This window comes from Bison bison, unplaced genomic scaffold (genome assembly GCF_000754665.1).
Source record: "Bison bison bison isolate TAMUID 2011002044 unplaced genomic scaffold, Bison_UMD1.0 scf7180017864340, whole genome shotgun sequence".
NCBI lineage: Eukaryota > Metazoa > Chordata > Mammalia > Artiodactyla > Bovidae > Bison > Bison bison.
Window position 1 is genome coordinate 4,784,725 of NW_011494912.1, and position 8,725 is coordinate 4,793,449.

At 48.3% G+C, this 8,725-nt stretch overlaps 1 protein-coding gene across 1 annotated transcript in view; it reads right to left on the bottom strand.

The window, feature by feature from the left end:
• Window positions 1-308: 308 nt before the first annotated feature.
• The window catches only part of FKBP6 (FK506 binding protein 6, 36kDa), a 22,056-nt gene continuing 13,639 nt past the window's right edge, over window positions 309-8,725 (bottom strand). Inside the window, exon 9 of the mRNA XM_010854300.1 lies at window positions 309-787. The gene's annotated coding sequence lies outside the window, so the exon portion shown is untranslated. The remainder of the gene's footprint in view (window positions 788-8,725) is intronic.

Sequence of the window (8,725 nt, forward strand, 5' to 3'; positions counted from 1 at the left end):
TGACACCTCAACACACACACATTTTTGCAAGACTCACAGTCCACAACAGGGCAGGAGGACCGGCTGGCTCCCAGGTTTCCAATTAACTCTCTTGAAACAGCTCCCCATGGAAGGGAGAAGATTTCAAGGGAACCCCAATGCAAACGCACAAGCATTTACCCTTAGGTCAAAAAGAACTGCTGTGGCTCCAGAAAATAAACCCAACTCGCACTCTCGCTGATCCAACTGGTCTCAGTGAGTAGCTGTCCCTCTACCCTACCTACTGACTTCGTAAGTTTAGTTGAACTCAACACAATTTACACTGGATCTTGCAAAGACAAGGAAGTGTTTTATTTACTTACAACAAAAAAAACATCTGTAACATAATTCTCCCTTTTCAAAACTGAGAGCCCTACAAAATACACAAAGCAATCCCTATTTGTATTCACCCAGGGACAAGAGCAGCAGGAAGGGGGCTGGGACTGGAGAAGAGCCAAGGACTAATTCTATTTGAAAAAACAAGCAACTGCCTTAAAAAATAGCATTCTCCTACTTGTCAGTAGCTACCCTTTCACCTCCTTTGCATGAAAACGTGAAACAGAAAGCAGCAGCTGTGAAAACACTTCAGCAGCGTCAGTCACAGACGGGGCCGTGGCCTTGGACTGCAGAAACTCAGCCCCTCTTCCAAGCAGGTCGAGCACACAGTCTGCCCTGAGGAGATCCTTCCGGAAAGCGCTCTGCCCACCTCCCATAACGATGGAGAACTCTGGGCAGCCTCGCTTCTCTCACTTGTCATTAGCTGCGAAATCTAGGAATCAAACACAGCAGTTAGAAACAGAGTGGGACTCAGCTGTCCCAGAGGGCGCCAGAGCCAGTCCCGGGTCTGAGTCCAGGCGGGAACCAGGGACAGACAGATGCCCCTGGGGGGCAAGGGCCCTAAGGGGTGGGTGCAGGGAAATGGTGACCTGTCAATAAGGTGGCTTTGAAACTTCAAGAACACCATCTCAGAAAAGCAGAACAGAAGGGCCCCTGAGACCATCCAGATCAATTTTACTGTTCAGATGAAGCCCCCAAACAGATGACTAACTCCTGAGTGTGGGCAATCTCCTCATTGGTCCATCTCGACTGTTCCACAAGGGCTACACATCCTCAACCACTCGAGGATGTCAGAAGCACTCTCAAAGGGCCAAACGTACAAGCGGCTGCTTTCAGGGGGACACGTGAAACCCCTGGGACACACACTGGGCAGCACTGACCACTAGGGATGTAACCAGACAAGACGCCTGGACAGGCTTCACCCAGACAGCTCCACAGGACAGCTGGCTTCACCACAGAGGCGGGTAACACGGGCGCTGGCAGCAGGGACACAGTGTGGTAGTTTATCCAGGGCCAGGAGATCCAAGTGGACTCCCGGTCCCACTATTTCCAGCTCTGTGATCCTGGGCCAGCTGTATCTCCTGCTTCCTCACCTATCAAACATTCCTATAGGATATACTTCACTGAGCTGTCGCAAGACCAGTATGACCTCGACTGAAGGTGGGAACACAACGAAAGCTGGTAGGACCACCCACTGAGGGCTCTGCAGTGATGGCTCTGCATCACTGCCTCCCAGCTGGGCCCAAAGCCGTGGGAAATGCTGGGACACAGAGGTGGGTGCTGGCTGACGTGCCGGCCCAGCCTGGGGCCCTGGTGCGTGTGGGTGTCCAGGGCTGGGGGAGGGGTCACAGTTAAGAACACATCCTTCACTGCCGTCTTGCTGAACAGCAGCTTCTGAGTGGGGGAGAGACACCTGCTTGAGACAGTCCCCTCAAGCCAAGCCCTGGGAAGAAGCAGGTGGGCCAGTGCAGGCAGGAGAGGAGGCCAGTGCTTTCTTAGGATGTCCATCTTGCTGGTCATTTAAATCTACCAGGAAGAGTGCTTGTCTGTGCCTCTAAGTGCTGTGGCACCCTGCTGACTAAGCCTGCTTGGCTGCCCTTTATAGTACATTACAGAAAAACACGGCACCAGTGAAATGAAGCTGACAAACCTCCTGGGACGTTCTTCAGTGGGATAAAGAGATAAACCAAAACACGTAACTGCTGTGAAGAAAAATCAGCAGGCTATGGGGACACAGAAGGACGTCAGTTGTTATTTAACATAAAGTAACTGGAAAGACCTCTCCAAGGAGGCGACATTTAAGTAGACTGAGCTCTGAATAGTCAGAAGGGCTTTCGGGCTTGGAGGAATGTCAGTGCAAAGGCCCTACTGCAAAGATTCAACATTATAAACCACAATAATAGGTCAAAGGTTAAAAAAAAGCTTGTTTATCTTTGTGACAGAAAGGCATTTGATAACAATCATTCCTGACAGAAACTTGAGTATAAAAACATTTCCTTAGCATGACAGAAAGAAGACTGTATCTTCACTGAAAGCCTGGATCATGCTGAGCAGTATAGCAGCAACTGGTCCACCCACTGTGGTCAAGAAAGATGCAGTGCTGATCCGTCACCACCATCTAACGCTATTCTGGAAGTATCAGCCCACAGAGGGAGATGGGCTCTGAGTAAGATGAGACAAGGTGGGAATCAGAGGACAAAGTTACCATTACTTGAATGTGACGATCATATGCCTAGAGTATCCAGGGAAGCAACCGACATTTTACTATCAAAAAAAAACCCAAAACAAAACCCCAAACCTGAAAAACTCAGAAAGGTGTTTGGTTACAGAGAAACAGGCAATTTATAGAAAGGATACTTGAACATCTGAAAAGAAGCTTGACCACGGACATGTCAACACTAATAACAAGATCTCATTTTGGATGCACCAAACTGGCAAAGATTAAGACATCTAACAGTACTCATGATGGCAAAGCTAAATAATGGAATAGCAACAGCACCAAAGGGGATATAAGCTGGTACAGACGCTTGAGCGGTCACTTTAGTGACTCCTGGATCAGTTGAACTTACATGTGTATTACCCAGTGACATGACATTTAAACAAACATCAGAGAAAACTCAGCTGAGGGGTAACCATGTCATCTGTCTGTCCGCCTATCAATCACTGTTAGGAAGATGATTCCCTCCTAGGATGGAATGCCGCTGAGTTGTTTTCTTAAAATGAGGCAGCTCTTTGTATGCTAACCTAGAAAACACCCAAACTGCATTATGGTACGAAATGTATACTTCTATTTGTGTGGAAGATTACACAGACACCCACAATCCTGAATATTCACAGCAATGCTTTGGGAAGGACACTTAAGAAACGTCAGTGGTTACCTCTAGAAAACAGGTTTGGGGACAGGGAGCTTTTATTCTCCACCTTCTGGTTTAAAACCATAAGCACGTAGCATTTTTATAATTTAAATTAAAATACTGACAAAAAGTTACAGGGCAGGGGGGTGGTAGAAGAAACAGAAGAGCAGAATGCTGGTGACCACACTGTCATGCTATTCTTTCTAAATCTGAATAGGTTTGAAAATATCCATAATAAAAAGTTTACTAATCATCAATGAAAACAAAAACTCAATCCAATCTGTGTCCCATGCACTGACTGTAGAAATCAGCCCTGTATTCAATATTCACGCAGCACAAACATGTGTGCTCGAGGATGCAGGTGGGCAAGGAGAATGTCCAAGATCAGACACTGGGGTTTGTGAAGTTTAGTCAACAGAATTTTCAATTTGAAACTAATAAAAAGGGACACTTTAGCATGAACGAAAATGCATCAAAATAAAAAAGTTCACGTTTCATTTTGAAAATCCAATACTCATTGCATACTAAGGAGCAAAAGGCAAAGAGAAAGCCATCATGTACCCGGGGGTCAAGCAAAGATCAGCCAGGAGACCTACAAAGACAGAAGTCAGACTCGGGCAGGGAACACAGACAAAGGTCCAGGAGGGCAGACTCCAGCTGAATATATTAATACTAAACAAGCTGCTTCTGAGGACAGTGAACCCCAGGCCTGGGGAAAAGGCACAGTCACTGTGAAATAGAAACTCCAGCAATGATATGATCGGCGTCCACAGTAGCTGCACAGAATAGTGGGCAGTAATCAGAGAAGAGTGTGAGAAAGTAACGAGAAGACAGGAAAGTGATGTAATCCTGGGACCTGGAGCCGGAGGCTGCAGAGCCTGGGGTGTCTCTGTCTGAAACCCTAGGGTAAAGGGCCAAGGGCCAGGCAGATAAAAGGAGTTCCCATGGCGTTGTGGACCAGCCCTGCCCATCCACAGCCCTGGTCTAGAGCCTGTGAGCCACAGTGAGCGGGCAAACGTGAACAGTGTCTTGAGAAACCTCTAGAACAATGGATCTTCACCTCTTGTGGGTCATACAGCCTTTGAAAAACTGGTAAAAGCTGTAGATCCCTCTTCAAGTCCCAGATAATGCACAAAAAGGTGAAGATTCCTAGACCCTCCCTGAATCCACTTAACTAGTTTTCTAACTCAAAATGCATCACTCAATCGGAATAACCTAGTCTGGGTATCTCAAACATCCAACTGAGAGAGAAGAATTTTCCCAGAAGCCCGAGCCCCCTCACGTACTCCACGATGTGATGTTCGGCCACCCCACCAGTTGGCTGTGCCCTCTGGCCTCGGCGGTCCCCCTCCTGCCCCTCCCCCCGCCGTGCAAAGCCAGTCCTCACTGCCGGCGGCCTCATCTGCCTCTCCCCACCTTGGTCCGGCCGCTGGTGGCCTGCTCCACACGGCCTCCTCCTGCTGTAGTCCCCTCAGCGTCCCTGGTCCGCACCCCCACACAACTACTTCTCTCTAATTCTCAGCACTGGTGGGAGACAGGCATCACGGAGTGCTCCCTTCCTGCTGGGAACACGCATCGAGCTGAGTGGTCCCCCGAAGCCCAGCCTTTCTAGGTGTAAACTGAACCCGAGCGCGCCCAGGCCTCTGCCCTGACCTGGGGGTGGCCCCGGACTCAGCACACTTCCTCCGATGACACCTGTCAGCGCTCACGGCCATCAGCTGCCACAGCACGAATGGAAGACAGCAGAATACGTGACAAACTGGGGTCAGAAGTGCTGCCCAATGGCCACCCTCGTTTCCAAACAAATCCACTGTGTTACGTTTCTAATTGCCCTGCACCCACTCCTTCCCTCTTCTCATGAGGATGTCTTGAGAAGGCCATCTACCTTACTGTGCTCCACGGACCAGCTGGTCCATATCACCTGGAAGTTCGTTACAAACAGCAAGTGTGGGGCCCCAGCCAAGCTGCTGAGTCCAAGTCCCTGGGGAGGGCCCCACCAATGTAGGCTCGTGGTCTTGCCTGCATTCCCACCATCCACACTGGCGGATGAATGATCGAGTTATTTCTCAGTCCTTGTCCTTTGTGTTGGTGGGCGTGACACTGCTGGTCACTCCTCTGTGAAATTCACCCCCTAGACGATTTATTTTGTCCTGTTTTTGTTTCTGCCTCTCCTGGTGTCAGAGACCCCGCTGTGAAGCCGACAGCAGCTGCCGCTTATCTCTGTGCAGGACACGCAACTACTCAGGGGCTGGTGTGTGGCTCCCTGAAGCCCACCAGAGCCTTCCCAGCTAAAGCTCCCACTCGTCCCCCGGCTCCCAGCCTGTCCTCTTGGTTCCATGTTGTGCTCCCAGAGTCCATCCTCTCTCCACATCTCCTCCCAGGTGACTTCACATTAATTCTTTGCTACTGATGCTCGCTTCTTTCACTATGTGCCTGTATCCTTATTTATCTAAGTCAGGTTCTGGGTTACACAGGCCTAGAGACATGGCTTATTCAAAATTAGGTAATCATGAATCCAAGAAATTAAAAACAGACTGAGCCAACATCTGACGGGAACGAAGGAGGTACAGAGAGATCTTAAAGATGTGATCGCTACATTGTACAGATGGCAAGACTGCAGCCCAGAGGGGTTCAATGACTTGGCTGATGTCGCAGAAAACAAGCTAAGTCTGAGAATCCAGATTTCCCGTTTTTCAGCCCCCATACGGAAAGGTAAGGGCACTTCAATAAATCACTGATTTGAAGATTAGAAAAAGGAACGTAGTTTATCTCCTGAATTTAACTAGTCTTCTTTGATACCTCATTCACTAAGAGCCCAGAAGTAAACCTCAGTTGGCAATGGGGTTCGGGGCCTGTTATGGCTGTCAGGACTCTTGAGAGTTCCTTGGAAAGCAAGAAGATCAAACCAGTCAATCTTAAAGGAAATCAACCCTGAATACTCTTAGAAAGAACTGATGCTAAAGCTCCAATACTCTGGCCACCTGATGAGAACAACCGACTCACTGGAAAAGACCCTGATGTTGGGAAAGACTGAAAGCAGAAGAAGACGGCGACAGAGGATGAGATGGTTGGATGGCATCACACTGACTTGATGGACATGAATGAACTTGGGCAAACTCTGGGAGATGGTGAGAGACACGGAAGGCTGCCGTGGGCAGTCCATGGGGTCACGAAGAGTCTGAACAACAGCAACAACAATGGCTGCCGAAAGGGGCTGCGAAGAGGGCGAAGGGGCCGAAGAAACCACCAGAGGAAGCACTGCCCAGGAAGGGGCCCGTCAAAAGGTGCCAACCTATGTGGAGTATTTATAGTCCACACAACAAAGGGATGACGTCAGAGATCTCCTGAGCTGGAGGAAAAAGCATTTCACAGATTTCCTAAAGATCAGGAGACTACCTAATAGTCTGCCTGGAAAATGGCACAACCCTCATCCAACAAGAGGACGGATGCCCAGTTACTCCCAGGAAAACACACCTCTGTTGGGAGGAGTAAAAGAAGTGGAGATGCAGGGAAAGTCAGTCAGAATTGACAACATACAAAATCACAAAAATACATTGAAGCAAGTTCCTATTTATTCAGGACTCAGACGCGTCTAATTGGAGGCATGAAATACCTTTATAGACTCTACAGTGGATTTGAGTTTCTCCTTAATCCCTTTCGGAAGAACAGGATCAAGCAGATTCTTGTCTGAATCTGGTCACACACTATGAGGGATGATGATCTGCTCCTAGGGTTTCCTGGCAACTGACCAGTACGGCCGGACACAGGAAGGCTGTTTTGGAACAAGGGAACCCCTGACCCCAGAGGACCCCCGAGCCTCGGCACTGAGCTCTGTGGAGCTTGCAGCTCCAGGGCTCACTCTGGCCGACACTCTCTGAACCAGGACTAAAGGAACCCTAGAACCTCAACTACAGGAGCTTATTACTAGCCTTTACTTCTACCTGAGCCTCTCGGGAGCTGCTCTGACTTTCCAGAAAACACTTTCAAAAATCTGTTAGGATATTCTTTCCCTGAGGCTGGCCAAGCAACATGGCTCGATCTTCTTAATTCTGTAGCCCAAAGGCTTCAGCTTCTCTTAAGTATGGAGAGCAGAGAAGAGGGAGGAAATTCATAAACACCTAAGAAAGGAATAAAAAAGATCCCTGAGCAATCAGTGATTACACCCCAGCTAGAGAGAGAAGCTGGATGTACTCAAAGCCTTGGACAGCATCTGGGGGTTTACATTTCAAATCAAATGAAAATGGTCACAGTTGTTTACACACACACAAAGACCTTCACAGGGAAAGGGTCTGATTTTCTGAGCTTTATTCCTCCCCTTGATCTGTAAAAGAGAGATAATTTCTCCCTTAAAATATGTTGGGAAGATTAAATGGGCTTATGGACATTACAAAGCACTGTGGACACAGACTGATGCTCAGACTCCAAGAAAAGCTATCAGAAAGCCCGTCACACCCTGAGCTCTCCTGCTCACTCATGACAGACCTCTGCTTACTCCCACAGGCCAAGTGCGAGCACAGGGTGGATTCCAGAGACCACACAGAAAGCAGCCAAACACAGAAATGTGTAGATACTCAAAACAACCAGAGGAAAATATGTGACCGTACGTAACAGACATGTAGTAAACAGCCATCACAGGAAAAGGGTTCTTACAAACCAGTGAAGAAAACGCCCAAGAGTGAGCAAAGGACAACAGGAAACATGCACAAAGAATATATGGCCCAATAAATACGCCAAGGTGCTCAGTCTCACTAGAAATTGAGGATACGCAGATTAAAATAATACAGAATTCATAAGCTAGTGTAGCAGTTGGGGAGAAGACAATGGCACCCCACTCCAGCACTCTTGCCTAGCAAATCCCATGGAGGGAGGAGCCTGGTGGGCCGCAGTCCCACCATGGGTCGCTAAGAGTTGGACACAACTGAGCGACTTCACTTTTACTTTTCACTTTCATGCACTGGAGAAGGGAATGGCAACCCACTCCAGTGTTCTTGCCTGGAGAATCCCAGGGATGGGGGAGCCTCGTGGGCTGCCGTCTCTGGGGTCGCACAGAGTCGGACACAACTGAAGCGACTTAGCAGCAGCAGCAGGAGTTGGAACCCAATGCAAAGCTCCTCCCTGTGGTATTTAAGGATCTCAAAGCATTTCGGTTGGCACCCATCTATTCAGCCTTAAATTAAGAAGGATGAGTTGAGAAGACCTGCCCAGGTAAACAGAGTCCCTGGTCAAATTGTCTTACTGTTTCATTCTTAAATGTGAATAAGCAGCCAAGAAACACGAACCATTTGTGGAAAGTCTGCAACATGGAAAAGAGAAAAGTAAAAGCAAATGAGCAGAAAGACAAGCATTTGAGAATGAAAGAAAAATTCAAGAGTGGCCCTTATCTTTTAGAGATACGCAGGGAAATCCTTGTGGATGAAATGACATGATAACTGGGACTCCACACCCTCCAAACCCAGCCAGAGTCCTGCTTCAGGATTTTTCAAACTGGAGCTGCGTTGGCTCAGGAAGAGGAGGGA